Below are 14,889 nucleotides of genomic sequence, written 5' to 3' on the forward strand. Positions count from 1 at the left end.
CCAATTTGATCATTCTCAGAAATTAGGAGACGGAAACCACACCTACTGTAATATTAGACCTTGTAACAAGGCAACTAGGTTTCAATGGCTTAAAAGGTGCAGAAAGAGGCTCATGTATAATGACCTCCAGTGTCCCAGAGGTTTCCCAAATCATTTCTTAGAGTATGGAAAAAGAGGAAATAAAGTGTCTACAGAAAGCGTATACCCCCTTGAACTTTGTTCAGTTTGTTGCGCCAGTGCCAGAGTTTCATGCAATTAAATGAGGACCTCTTTCTCACACCACATATGTTATACTTTCAATGGGAAAAAAGGAAATATTACAATTGTATACATTTTCACCCACATGTTAATATTTGGTAGAAGCCCTTTTCACAGCAATTTCAGCTGTGAGTCTGTTGGTAATGGGCTCCACCACCTCTGCACCAACAAGATTTGATAATATTTGAGAATTTCAGAAGTCTGTCTGGTTTAGCTGAAGAATCAGCTAAGGTAAGTTTCAGGAAGAGCATCTGATTTCTTTCAATAAAGCAGAACAGAGAAAAAACACACAATACAAAATCATGAGAATTTGTATCCATATGACACTTTGACTCGAATACTTTTATCAGACCTACACAGAGTATATACTGTACACACTTTTTCAGCCCAGGTTTATACATTTGGAACTGCCATTTGTAGGTGTTTTTGTGTCTTAGCTCAACACTGTGAAACCTGTAGTTACAAACATGGAGGATGAAGACATGAAGACATATATTGTACCTCTGACCGGCCTACCTTCCAAGAGGTGAAAGATGAAACTTTTCCTTTATCGTCAACTCAGTGAATGTCTTTAAACTTTCGAAAACTGTAACAAAGAATAAGTTAAAAAACTTATTTTCATTGGACCCACAGAAAAGTCAAAGTTGTCCATAGAAATGCCCGTCTAAATCAGAAATCTACAGCACAAAGGCAGTGGCCTTTCGGGACATAAAAATGAAATCAGACTTTACTCAGACGAATTGCCCTTGGTCACGGACATCTTGCTATCAGTCACTACAAAGATGTTTTCTCTCGTGCCATGGCTTGCCTGACTTGCTTCTTCTGCTGGATGGCTTCTGGTCGCTGGTCAGGATCGACAGCCAGCATGTCCTGGAGCAGTGTCCTTAGCTCCGTGCTTATGGCTCTATTTACTTTCAGGGGGATGTGGAACTGCAGCCAGGGGTTCTCATGCAGGGCCTCTCCAACAGGTCCTGACAGACATATGCTCCTGTATCGGAAACACACTTTAGTTCAATTCTAAAATATTTCTCGTAGGACTGAAGGAACCTTTGCCTGTTAAGAGTTAACAATTAGGTCCTCAAGAACTGTTTTACGGTTTTCTACACTCCTGGCTGGCCAAGGTCTCTTTAAGGTCTCTTAAGTGGAGGTGTAACTCATGTATCCTACATGTGATTTAGCAACATGAAAGGGAATAGCTTCTTATCGGATTATGGTCTTGGTTAACTGCCTAAGGCTGACCTAAGTGCCTAACTTTCTGACTTTGTTTATACCTTATATGTTAAGAAGCTTCTTCTGACCAATCAGAAATGTATGCTTTATGTATGAACATTTTGCTCATCAAAGTGAGTGAGAGACAAGGTTAACAGAAATTAGCCACGGCAGTAAATGACAGCATATTTTTGGGTTCTTAAATGGTCTCTACCTGGCACACCTGCAGTGCAAACTGACACACACTGTTTAGAGAAACAGCTACTCTATTACTAATATTAATGAAACATTTCTTATTCTATGGAACAAAAACAAACAGTAAAACTAAAACACAGATCTCTTAGCTTCCTATTTCATGAACCAGATGACTGAATGACCAAGCCTAACTAGTAGCCAGAACCCCAGTTAACCCTCCGTAACACAAAGTTTAACCACACGACAGGAACTCTTTCAAACTGAGTGAAAATCATGAATGGATCCATAACTTTACATCAATTTACTATGTTGTGTCAATACCTGCATTTACATTTAGAACGAATGATGTCATAGAACCAGCATCACACCAGTTCCAGGTGTCTCCAAGGAGACAACAGAACTTCAGTTGTGTTTGCTAAAATACACACTTTGAAACATACTGTAACACTTAGTTAACATGTCTGGTTTAGTTGAAGAATCGGCTAAGGTAAGTTTCAGGGTTTAATGGTGGGATGGCACCTGTGCTTTTTTCCCCCAACCGCTAGAATATGATTCGCACCAAACCCAAAAGAAATACTGCACAGTTCAGGAACTTCATCAACCTAGCAACTGTAAAATAAGCTTACAAACAACTGAATTGAAATGCCAAAAAGTTCAGAGAAAGGCACAAACTATGTTTACTTGGGGTTTCCAAAATTAAAGCTAACTAAAACTGTAATGATAAACAATCATGCTGCCAATGGACAGAGAAATATCATGTTTTTTGAATAATGTATTATTTGTTATATAGGAACCCAGTATAAGGGAATCCCTTGCGATCCTGTCTGCAGAGATAAAGGTAAGTATTTTTTTCTCTTTAGCTCTGTCACTCCAAGAAATATAATGAACATAAATATATTTGCCAATCTTTTCATAGTAATCCAAACAACTCTGCGTGCATCTGACATTTGTAATATTTATCTACCGCAGAATAACTCTTCTGGCAAGGCGATTGGTATTGTACCTTGAAAGAAAACTGATTGGAAATGTCATGTACTCTATGGTCTCTATTGATGTCAAGTGGCAAATGTTGACTGGTGATGTTATGTGAATCTTAGGATATGGTCATTTTTCAATCGAGTCTATGTTTCTCAGAATTTGAGACAGAGAGGTCAATCTCTGCAATCCGAGCTGAGGGTATTTCTTGGAATGGAAAGGTAAGAGCAACGTGTTCTTTGATATTCTCTTAAGACTCTTCGCCAGATTTTACGATGAAAAATGTAAATAATAATAACAAACATTATTTTATATAGTGCCTTGAAAGGTGGCTTCTTTACAGAATGACAAAACCAACTACAATAAATAATACACAAGATATGCATGATGACAATACACAGTTAGAGGAGACAGTAGATGGTCATCCTGGTCAGTGTATCCTGAAGGTAGTTTTCCAATTTTTTGGAACGGGGTAAAAGAGGCCACCTCTATTAGAATCTTTGTCCTAACCAAAAATGTAACAAAGTATAATAATAATATTAAAAATAATAATAATAATAAACTTTATTTATAGAGCACCTTTCATACAAATAGTGCTTTGGTGCTTTAAAAAGCAAGCGTAAAAATAAAATATTAAAATTGAGAGATATACTTTCAGTTGTCAAGGAAAATACAGCAATACAGTAAAGCAACATACATGTCAATTAAATAAATAAAAATTAGGAAAGTCATAATAAAATAAGAACAATTAAAGAGAACTAAAAAAAGAAACAGAAATAGAAAGAACAAAGAACCACTTTAACTAAAAGCAACATTTTCAAATGTTTTTTAAAACAATGTACCGAGCTTGACTGCCTAATAAAAAGTGGAAGTGAGTTTCATAATTTAGAAGCATAAAAACAAAAAGCAGCCTCTCCACTCTTTCTGCATTTCACATGTGGTATTTGCAGTAGGCCAGTATGTGCAGATCTCAGGTCACGTATAGGAACATATGAAGACAGACATTCAGTAAGGTACAGACGTGCTAGGTCGCTTAAACCTTTAAAAACAAGTAAAAGAACTTTCAAATTTATCCTAGATAATACAGGTGACCAGTGAAGTTTTTTCAAAACAGGAATGATATTCTCTTTCTTGTATTTGTTAGGATCTGTGCTACTGCATTTCGAACAAGTAGTAAGGGATTTATTGTTTTCTTGGGAAGCCCACAAAACAGAGCATTATAATCATATCCACATCAATGTGAGCAATGGAGAAGTCAAATTAACGTGTCTAAATATCATCTAGTTCTATCCCAGGGAAGAGGGCTGTTGCCTACACAGACGACAAGACACAAAACGCTCAACTGTGCAAAACACGCATAAGGACATCAGTCAGGAGGAACAAGGTAAAGTGTTTTTACTTCTTCACCATGGTCATGTAGTTTCACTCCAAGCACTGTCTTATGAAATAACTGTGGAAACGACCTCCCCAACATTTTGGGTTGTTGCATTTTGCTTCAATGAATTTTAACCTTTTCTTTTAGACATTAAGAGGAAGGACACATTCACCCTTGGTAGAGATTCAGTTGTTCTACGAGATGTCAAGGTGAGAATTAACCACTTCAGGCATAAGTCAATCCACATGACCGGAAATGGGGCAATGAACAGGATATGGGGATTTTGCTAGTTATAAAGTACAATAATCATCATTAAATGATCTAAGACTACTGAAGTATAAGCTGTGTCCCTGACTGATTAATTAGCAAATTCATCTTCGTAGAGTGGAGCTACACTGAATATGGAGTGAGATCATGTAGGGAATGTTGGACTTGTAATAACTAATTGAAGGATAATAATAATCAACGAAAGTGCTTAAAAGTATCAACAAATGCCTTCAAAGTACTTGACACGTACTTTGCTTTCAAAAGTGAAACATAATTAATGCTTACGTAAGATTTCTCTTGACTTCTCAGGAGTATACTAACTCCAAGGACAAGTAACATCACAAACCATTATTTAAGTGCTGATGTTGGAGCTGCAATACTACTACCAAGACAAAAAATGATACAGGTAACACTGCTTTCAGATTTCTAAGAATTGCTAAAATAGTATGTTTACAGAGCATTCAGAGTTGAGAATATGACAAGTTCCTACCATCTCAAACACTGCCAATCTAGAACAAAAAGAAAGTACTTGAACGCCTGCAGTAATCGAACACAAACCAGAACATATCAGTGCATGACAAGGAAATGTAGTCACAAAATGATTCTACCCTTTCAAGTCCCAAAAAGGACCGAGGAACTTACCGGAGGCGATACCTGGATTTCAAACAGAGTACAATGTAGCCACTGTAGGGGAGAAGATCACAGAGAGCTCTTCTCAGATTGCTCAGAGTCAGCCCCAGCACCCTGTCCTGACTGAAGCAGACAAAGTGGTCAAACAGGTAGGTAGAAATGAGTAAGGAACAGAGAGTATGGTTATTCTTGCATTGTTTTGTTCGTCTGTCAAAGAAAAGAGTGCTTCTGACTTTTGTCAATGTTCATCTTTATTTTAGGAGAAGAACAAACGGTGGTATCACACTTTGCTCAAGTGTATGATACCATGTGTGTACAGCAGACATCACCAAAGGAACAGGAGACACCTGAGTAGAGAACAAGAATATGAAAAGACTGATGAAAAAAAGCACCAGGAGAAATCCATTGAATATGCACAATCTCGTCCAGTATTTCAATGAAAAGTTTCAGTGTTGTTTTTAGTGTCGTCATATTGCATACATTTAAAACAATGTGTCTTGTTTAATGAACAATTTCATTTACTTTAGTAAAAAGTGTTGTTTACTGTAGTCCTAGCATGGATGCAATTGTTAGAAAAAACGTGAATGAAAAACTGAATGTTTCATACAATATGGGTTTGTGTTAACCCACACACCTAAGTGAAATGTTTGATTACGTTTACAAGACATAACACATAGTTCAGTTGAGTGTGAAAGGGAACAACAGAGAAAGTCACAAACAAAACATTTGTGAAGGACTTGATGAATGTTTTTTCTTTAGAAATGACAAAAAATAAAGAATTTTTCAACAAGATGTCTTTCTATAGCGAGTTTCATTTGAGATAGTCTTTTCTTAGAAGTGCAAGAGTGGTATTCCCTACAACTTATTCCCCAATTTGATCATTCTCAGAAATTAGGAGACGGAAACCACACCTACTGTAATATTAGACCTTGTAACAAGGCAACTAGGTTTCAATGGCTTAAAAGGTGCAGAAAGAGGCTCATGTATAATGACCTCCAGTGTCCCACAGGTTTCCCAAATCATTTCTTAGAGTATGGAAAAAGAGGAAATAAAGTGTCTACAGAAAGCGTATACCCCCTTGAACTTTGTTCAGTTTGTTGCGCCAGTGCCAGAGTTTCATGCAATTAAATGAGGACCTCTATCTCACACCACATATGTTATACTTTCAATGGGAAAAAAGGAAATATTACAATTGTATACATTTTCACCCACATGTTAATATTTGGTAGAAGCCCTTTTCACAGCAATTTCAGCTGTGAGTCTGTTGGTAATGGGCTCCACCACCTCTGCACCAACAAGATTTGATAATATTTGAGAATTTCAGAAGTCTGTCTGGTTTAGCTGAAGAATCAGCTAAGGTAAGTTTCAGGAAGAGCATCTGATTTCTTTCGATAAAGCAGAACAGAGAAAAAACACACAATACAAAATCATGAGAATTTGTATCCATATGACACTTTGACTCGAATACTTTTATCAGACCTACACAGAGTATATACTGTACACACTTTTTCAGCCCAGGTTTATACATTTGATACATTTGGAACTGCCATTTGTAGGTGTTTTTGTGTCTTAGCTCAACACTGTGAAACCTGTAGTTACAAACATGGAGGATGAAGACATGAAGACATATATTGTACCTCTGACCGGCCTACCTTCCAAGAGGTGAAAGATGAAACTTTTCCTTTATCGTCAACTCAGTGAATGTCTTTAAACTTTCGAAAACTGTAACAAAGAATAAGTTAAAAAACTTATTTTCATTGGACCCACAGAAAAGTCAAAGTTGTCCATAGAAATGCCCGTCTAAATCAGAAATCTACAGCACAAAGGCAGTGGCCTTTCGGGACATAAAAATGAAATCAGACTTTACTCAGACGAATTGCCCTTGGTCACGGACATCTTGCTATCAGTCACTACAAAGATGTTTTCTCTCGTGCCATGGCTTGCCTGACTTGCTTCTTCTGCTGGATGGCTTCTGGTCGCTGGTCAGGATCGACAGCCAGCATGTCCTGGAGCAGTGTCCTTAGCTCAGTGCTTATGGCTCTATTTACTTTCAGGGGGATGTGGAACTGCAGCCAGGGGTTCTCATCCAGGGCCTCTCCAACAGGCCCTGACAGACATATGCTCCTGTATCGGAAACACACTTTAGTTCAATTCTAAAATATTTCTCATAGGACTGAAGGAACCTTTGCCTGTTAAGAGTTAACAATTAGGTCCTCAAGAACTGTTTTACGGTTTTCTACACTCCTGGCTGGCCAAGGTCTCTTTAAGGTCTCTTAAGTGGAGGTGTAACTCATGTATCCTACATGTGATTTAGCAACATGAAAGGGAATAGCTTCTTATCGGATTATGGTCTTGGTTAACTGCCTAAGGCTGACCTAAGTGCCTAACTTTCTGACTTTCTTTATACCTTATATGTTAAGAAGCTTCTTCTGACCAATCAGAAATGTATGCTTTATGTATGAACATTTTGCTCATCAAAGTGAGTGAGAGACAAGGTTAAGAGAAATTAGCCACGGCAGTAAATGACAGCATATTTTTGGGTTCTTAAATGGTCTCTACCTGGCACACCTGCAGTGCAAACTGACACACACTGTTTAGAGAAACAGCTACTCTATTACTAATATTAATGAAACATTTCTTACTCTATGGAACAAAAACAAACAGTAAAACTAAAACACAGATCTCTTAGCTTCCTATTTCATGAACCAGATGACTGAATGACCAAGCCTAACTAGTAGCCAGAACCCCAGTTAACCCTCCGTAACACAAACTTTAACCACACGACAGGAACTCTTTCAAACTGAGTGAATATCATAAATGGATCCATAACTTTACATCAATTTACTATGTTGTGCCAATACCTGCATTTACATTTAGAACGAATGATGTCATAGAACCAGCATCACACCAGTTCCAGGTGTCTCCAAGGAGACAACAGAACTTCAGTTGTGTTTGCTAAAATACACACTTTGAAACATACTGTAACACTTAATTAACATGTCTGGTTTAGTTGAAGAATCGGCTAAGGTAAGTTTCAGGGTTTAATGGTGGGATGGCACCTGTGCTTTTTTCCCCCAACCGCTAGAAAATGATTCGCACCAAACCCAAAAGAAATACTGCACAGTTCAGGAACTTCATCAACCTAGCAACTGTAAAATAAGCTTACAAACAACTGAATTGAAATGCCAAAAAGTTCAGAGAAAGGCACAAACTATGTTTACTTGGGGTTTACAAAATTAAAGCTAACTAAAACTGTAATGATAAACAATCATGCTGCCAATGGACAGAGAAATATCATGTTTTTTGAATAATGTATTATTTGTTACATAGGAACCCAGTATAAGGGAATCCCTTGCGATCCTGTCTGCAGAGATAAAGGTAAGTATTGTTTTCTCTTTAGCTCTGTCACTCCAAGAAATATAATGAACATAAATATATTTGCCAATCTTTTCATAGTAATCCAAACAACTCTGCGTGTATCTGACATTTGTAATATTTATCTACCGCAGTATAACTCTTCTGGCAAGGCGATTGGTATTGTACCTTGAAAGAAAACTGATTGGAAATGTCATGTACTCTATGGTTTCTATTGATGTCAAGTGGCAAATGTTGACTGGTGATGTTATGTGAATCTTAGGAAATGGTCATTTTTCAATCGAGTCTATGTTTCTCAGAATTTGAGACAGAGAGGTCAATCTCTGCAATCCGAGCTGAGGGCATTTCTTGGAATGGAAAGGTAAGAGCAACGTGTTCTTTGATATTCTCTTAAGACTCTTCGCCAGATTTAACGATGAAAAATGTAAATAATAATAACAAACATTATTTTATATAGTGCCTTGAAAGGTGGCTTCTTTACAGAATGACAAAACCAACTACAATAAATAATACACAAGATATGCATGATGACAATACACAGTTAGAGGAGACAGTAGATGGTCATTGTCAGTGTATTCTGAAGGTAGTTTTCCAATTTTTTGGAACGGGGTAAAAGAGGCCACCTCTACTAGAATCTTTGTCCTAACCAAAAATGTAACAAAGTATAATAATAATATTAAAAATAATAATAATAAACTTTATCTATAGAGCACCTTTCATACAAATAGTGCTTTGGTGCTTTAAAAACCAAGCGTAAAAATAAAATATTAAAATTGAGAGATATACTTTCAGTTGTAAAGGAAAATACAGCAATACAGTAAAGCAACATACATGTCAATTAAATAAATAAAAATTAGGAAAGTCGTAATAAAATAAGAACAATTAAAGAGAACTAAAAAAAGAAACAGAAATAGAAAGAACAAAGAACCACTTTAACTAAAAGCAACATTTTCAAATGTTTTTTAAAACAATGTACCGAGCTTGACTGCCTAATAAAAAGTGGAAGTGAGTTTCATAAGTTAGAAGCATAAAAACAAAAAGCAGCCTCTCCACTCTTTCTGCATTTCACATGTGGTATTTGCAGTAGGCCAGTATGTGCAGATCTCAGGTCACGTATAGGAACATATGAAGACAGACATTCAGTAAGGTACAGACGTGCTAGGTCGCTTAAAGCTTTAAAAACAAGTAAAAGAACTTTCAAATTTATCCTAGATAATACAGGTGACCAGTGAAGTTTTTTCAAAACAGGAATGATATTCTCTTTCTTGTATTTGTTAGGATCTGTGCTACTGCATTTCGAACAAGTAGTAAGGGATTTATTGTTTTCTTGGGAAGCCCACAAAACAGAGCATTATAATCATATCCACATCAATGTGAGCAATGGAGAAGTCAAATTAACGTGTCTAAATATCATCTAGTTCTATCCCAGGGAAGAGGGCTGTTGCCTACACAGACGACAAGACACAAAACGCTCAACTGTGCAAAACACGCATAAGGAAATCAGTCAGGAGGAACAAGGTAAAGTGTTTTTTCTTCTTCACCATGGTCATGTAGTTTCACTCCAAGCACTGTCATATGAAATAACTGTGGAAACGACCTCCCCAACATTTTGGGTTGTTGCATTTTGCTTCAGTGAATTTTAACCTTTTCTTTTAGACATTAAGAGGAAGGACACATTCACCCTTGGTAGAGATTCAGTTGTTCTATGAGATGTCAAGGTGAGAATTAACCACTTCAGGGATAAGTCAATCCACATAACTGAAAAAGGGGCAATGAACAGGATATGGGGATTTTGCTAGTTATAAAGTACAATAATCATCATTACATGATCTAAGACTACTGAAGTATAAGCTGTGTCCCTGACTGATTAATTAGCAAATTCATCTTTGTAGAGTGCAGCTTCTATCTATTCAGTGGCATTTCCTTAAAACAATTGTATTCCCACATTCTGAATATGGAGTGAGATCATGTAGAGAATGTTGGACTTGTAATAACTAATTGAAGGATAATAATAATCAACGAAAGTGCTTAAAAGTATCAACAAATGCCTTCAAAGTACTTGACACGTACTTTGCTTTCAAAAGTGAAACATAATTAATGCTTACGTAAGATTTCTCTTGACTTCTCAGGAGTATACTAAATCCAAGGACAAGTAACATCACAAACCATTATTTAAGTGCTGATGTTGGAGCTGCAATACTACTACCAAGACAAAAAATGATACAGGTAACACTGCTTTCAGATTTCTAAGAATTGCTAAAATAGTATGTTTACAGAGCATTCAGAGTTGAGAATATGACAAGTTCCTACCATCTCAAACACAGCCAATCTAGAACAAAAAGAAAGTACTTGAACGCCTGCAGTAATCGAACACAAACCAGAACATATCAGTGCATGACAAGGAAATGTAGTCACAAAATGATTCTACCCTTTCAAGTCCCAAAAAGGACCGAGGAACTTACCGGAGGCGATACCTGGATTTCAAACAGAGTACAATGTAGCCACTGTAGGGGAGAAGATCACAGAGAGCTCTTCTCAGATTGTTCAGAGTCAGCCCCAGCACCCTGTCCTGACTGAAGCAGACAAAGTGGTCAAACAGGTAGGTAGAAATGAGTAAGGAACAGAGAGTATGGTTATTCTTGCATTGTTTTGTTCGTCTGTCAAAGAAAAGAGTGCTTCTGACTTTTGTCAATGTTCATCTTTATTTTAGGAGAAGAACAAACGGTGGTATCACACTTTGCTCAAGTGTATGATACCATGTGTGTACAGCAGACATCACCAAAGGAACAGGAGACACCTGAGTAGAGAACAAGAATATGAAAAGACTGATGAAAAAAAGCACCAGGAGAAATCCATTGAATATGCACAATCTCGTCCAGTATTTCAATGAAAAGTTTCAGTGTTGTTTTTAGTGTCGTCGTATTGCATACATTTAAAACAATGTGTCTTGTTTAATGAACAATTTCATTTACTTTAGTAAAAAGTGTTGTTTACTGTAGTCCTAGCATGGATGCAATTGTTAGAAAAAACTTGAATGAAAAACTGAATGTTTCATACAATATGGGTTTGTGTTAACCCACACACCTAAGTGAAATGTTTGATTACGTTTACAAGACATAACACATAGTTCAGTTGAGTGTGAAAGGGAACAACAGAGAAAGTCACAAACAAAACATTTGTGAAGGACTTGATGAATGTTTTTTCTTTAGAAATGACAAAAAATAAAGAATTTTTCAACAAGATGTCTTTCTATAGCGAGTTTCATTTGAGATAGTCTTTTCTTAGAAGTGCAAGAGTGGTATTCCCTACAACTTATTCCCCAATTTGATCATTCTCAGAAATTAGGAGACGGAAACCACACCTACTGTAATATTAGACCTTGTAACAAGGCAACTAGGTTTCAATGGCTTAAAAGGTGCAGAAAGAGACTCATGTATAATGACCTCCAGTGTCCCACAGGTTTCCCAAATCATTTCTTAGAGTATGGAAAAAGAGGAAATAAAGTGTCTACAGAAAGCGTATACCCCCTTGAACTTTGTTCAGTTTGTTGCGCCAGTGCCAGAGTTTCATGCAATTAAATGAGGACCTCTTTCTCACACCACATATGTTATACTTTCAATGGGAAAAAAGGAAATATTACAATTGTATACATTTTCACCCACATGTTAATATTTGGTAGAAGCCCTTTTCACAGCAATTTCAGCTGTGAGTCTGTTGGTAATGGGCTCCACCACCTCTGCACCAACAAGATTTGATAATATTTGAGAATTTCAGAAGTCTGTCTGGTTTAGCTGAAGAATCAGCTAAGGTAAGTTTCAGGAAGAGCATCTGATTTCTTTTGATAAAGCAGAACAGAGAAAAAACACACAATACAAAATCATGAGAATTTGTATCCATATGACACTTTGACTCGAATACTTTTATCAGACCTACACAGAGTATATACTGTACACACTTTTTCAGCCCAGGTTTATACATTTGGAACTGCCATTTGTAGGTGTTTTTGTGTCTTAGCTCAACACTGTGAAACCTGTAGTTACAAACATGGAGGATGAAGACATGAAGACATATATTGTACCTCTGACCGGCCTACCTTCCAAGAGGTGAAAGATGAAACTTTTCCTTTATCGTCAACTCAGTGAATGTCTTTAAACTTTCGAAAACTGTAACAAAGAATAAGTTAAAAAACTTATTTTCATTGGACCCACAGAAAAGTCAAAGTTGTCCATAGAAATGCCCGTCTAAATCAGAAATCTACAGCACAAAGGCAGTGGCCTTTCGGGACATAAAAATGAAATCAGACTTTACTCAGACGAATTGCCCTTGGTCACGGACATCTTGCTATCAGTCACTACAAAGATGTTTTCTCTCGTGCCATGGCTTGCCTGACTTGCTTCTTCTGCTGGATGGCTTCTGGTCGCTGGTCAGGATCGACAGCCAGCATGTCCTGGAGCAGTGTCCTTAGCTCAGTGCTTATGGCTCTATTTACTTTCAGGGGGATGTGGAACTGCAGCCAGGGGTTCTCATCCAGGGCCTCTCCAACAGGCCCTGACAGACATATGCTCCTGTATCGGAAACACACTTTAGTTCAATTCTAAAATATTTCTCATAGGACTGAAGGAACCTTTGCCTGTTAAGAGTTAACAATTAGGTCCTCAAGAACTGTTTTACGGTTTTCTACACTCCTGGCTGGCCAAGGTCTCTTTAAGGTCTCTTAAGTGGAGGTGTAACTCATGTATCCTACATGTGATTTAGCAACATGAAAGGGAATAGCTTCTTATCGGATTATGGTCTTGGTTAACTGCCTAAGGCTGACCTAAGTGCCTAACTTTCTGACTTTGTTTATACCTTATATGTTAAGAAGCTTCTTCTGACCAATCAGAAATGTATGCTTTATGTATGAACATTTTGCTCATCAAAGTGAGTGAGAGACAAGGTTAACAGAAATTAGCCACGGCAGTAAATGACAGCATATTTTTGGGTTCTTAAATGGTCTCTACCTGGCACACCTGCAGTGCAAACTGACACACACTGTTTAGAGAAACAGCTACTCTATTACTAATATTAATGAAACATTTCTTATTCTATGGAACAAAAACAAACAGTAAAACTAAAACACAGATCTCTTAGCTTCCTATTTCATGAACCAGATGACTGAATGACCAAGCCTAACTAGTAGCCAGAACCCCAGTTAACCCTCCGTAACACAAACTTTAACCACACGACAGGAACTCTTTCAAACTGAGTGAATATCATAAATGGATCCATAACTTTACATCAATTTACTATGTTGTGCCAATACCTGCATTTACATTTAGAACGAATGATGTCATAGAACCAGCATCACACCAGTTCCAGGTGTCTCCAAGGAGACAACAGAACTTCAGTTGTGTTTGCTAAAATACACACTTTGAAACATACTGTAACACTTAGTTAACATGTCTGGTTTAGTTGAAGAATCGGCTAAGGTAAGTTTCAGGGTTTAATGGTGGGATGGCACCTGTGCTTTTTTCCCCCAACCGCTAGAATATGATTCGCACCAAACCCAAAAGAAATACTGCACAGTTCAGGAACTTCATCAACCTAGCAACTGTAAAATAAGCTTACAAACAACTGAATTGAAATGCCAAAAAGTTCAGAGAAAGGCACAAACTATGTTTACTTGGGGTTTACAAAATTAAAGCTAACTAAAACTATAATGATAAACAATCATGCTGCCAATGGACAGAGAAATATCATGTTTTTTGAATAATGTATTATTTGTTACATAGGAACCCAGTATAAGGGAATCCCTTGCGATCCTGTCTGCAGAGATAAAGGTAAGTATTGTTTTCTCTTTAGCTCTGTCACTCCAAGAAATATAATGAACATAAATATATTTGCCAATCTTTTCATAGTAATCCAAACAACTCTGCGTGTATCTGACATTTGTAATATTTATCTACCGCAGTATAACTCTTCTGGCAAGGCGATTGGTATTGTACCTTGAAAGAAAACTGATTGGAAATGTCATGTACTCTATGGTTTCTATTGATGTCAAGTGGCAAATGTTGACTGGTGATGTTATGTGAATCTTAGGAAACGGTCATTTTTCAATCGAGTCTATGTTTCTCAGAATTTGAGACAGAGAGGTCAATCTCTGCAATCCGAGCTGAGGGCATTTCTTGGAATGGAAAGGTAAGAGCAACGTGTTCTTTGATATTCTCTTAAGACTCTTCGCCAGATTTAACGATGAAAAATGTAAATAATAATAACAAACATTATTTTATATAGTGCCTTGAAAGGTGGCCTCTTTACAGAATGACAAAACCAACTACAATAAATAATACACAAGATATGCATGATGACAATACACAGTTAGAGGAGACAGTAGATGGTCATTGTCAGTGTATTCTGAAGGTAGTTTTCCAATTTTTTGGAACGGGGTAAAAGAGGCCACCTCTACTAGAATCTTTGTCCTAACCAAAAATGTAACAAAGTATAATAATAATATTAAAAATGATAATAATAAACTTTATCTATAGAGCACCTTTCATACAAATAGTGCTTTGGTGCTTTAAAAACCAAGCGTAAAAATAAAATATTAAAATTGAGAGATATACTTT

The sequence above is a fragment of the Lepisosteus platostomus genome, chromosome 27, assembly GCF_059453375.1.
Source record: "Lepisosteus platostomus isolate fLepPlt1 chromosome 27, fLepPlt1.hap1, whole genome shotgun sequence".
NCBI lineage: Eukaryota > Metazoa > Chordata > Actinopteri > Semionotiformes > Lepisosteidae > Lepisosteus > Lepisosteus platostomus.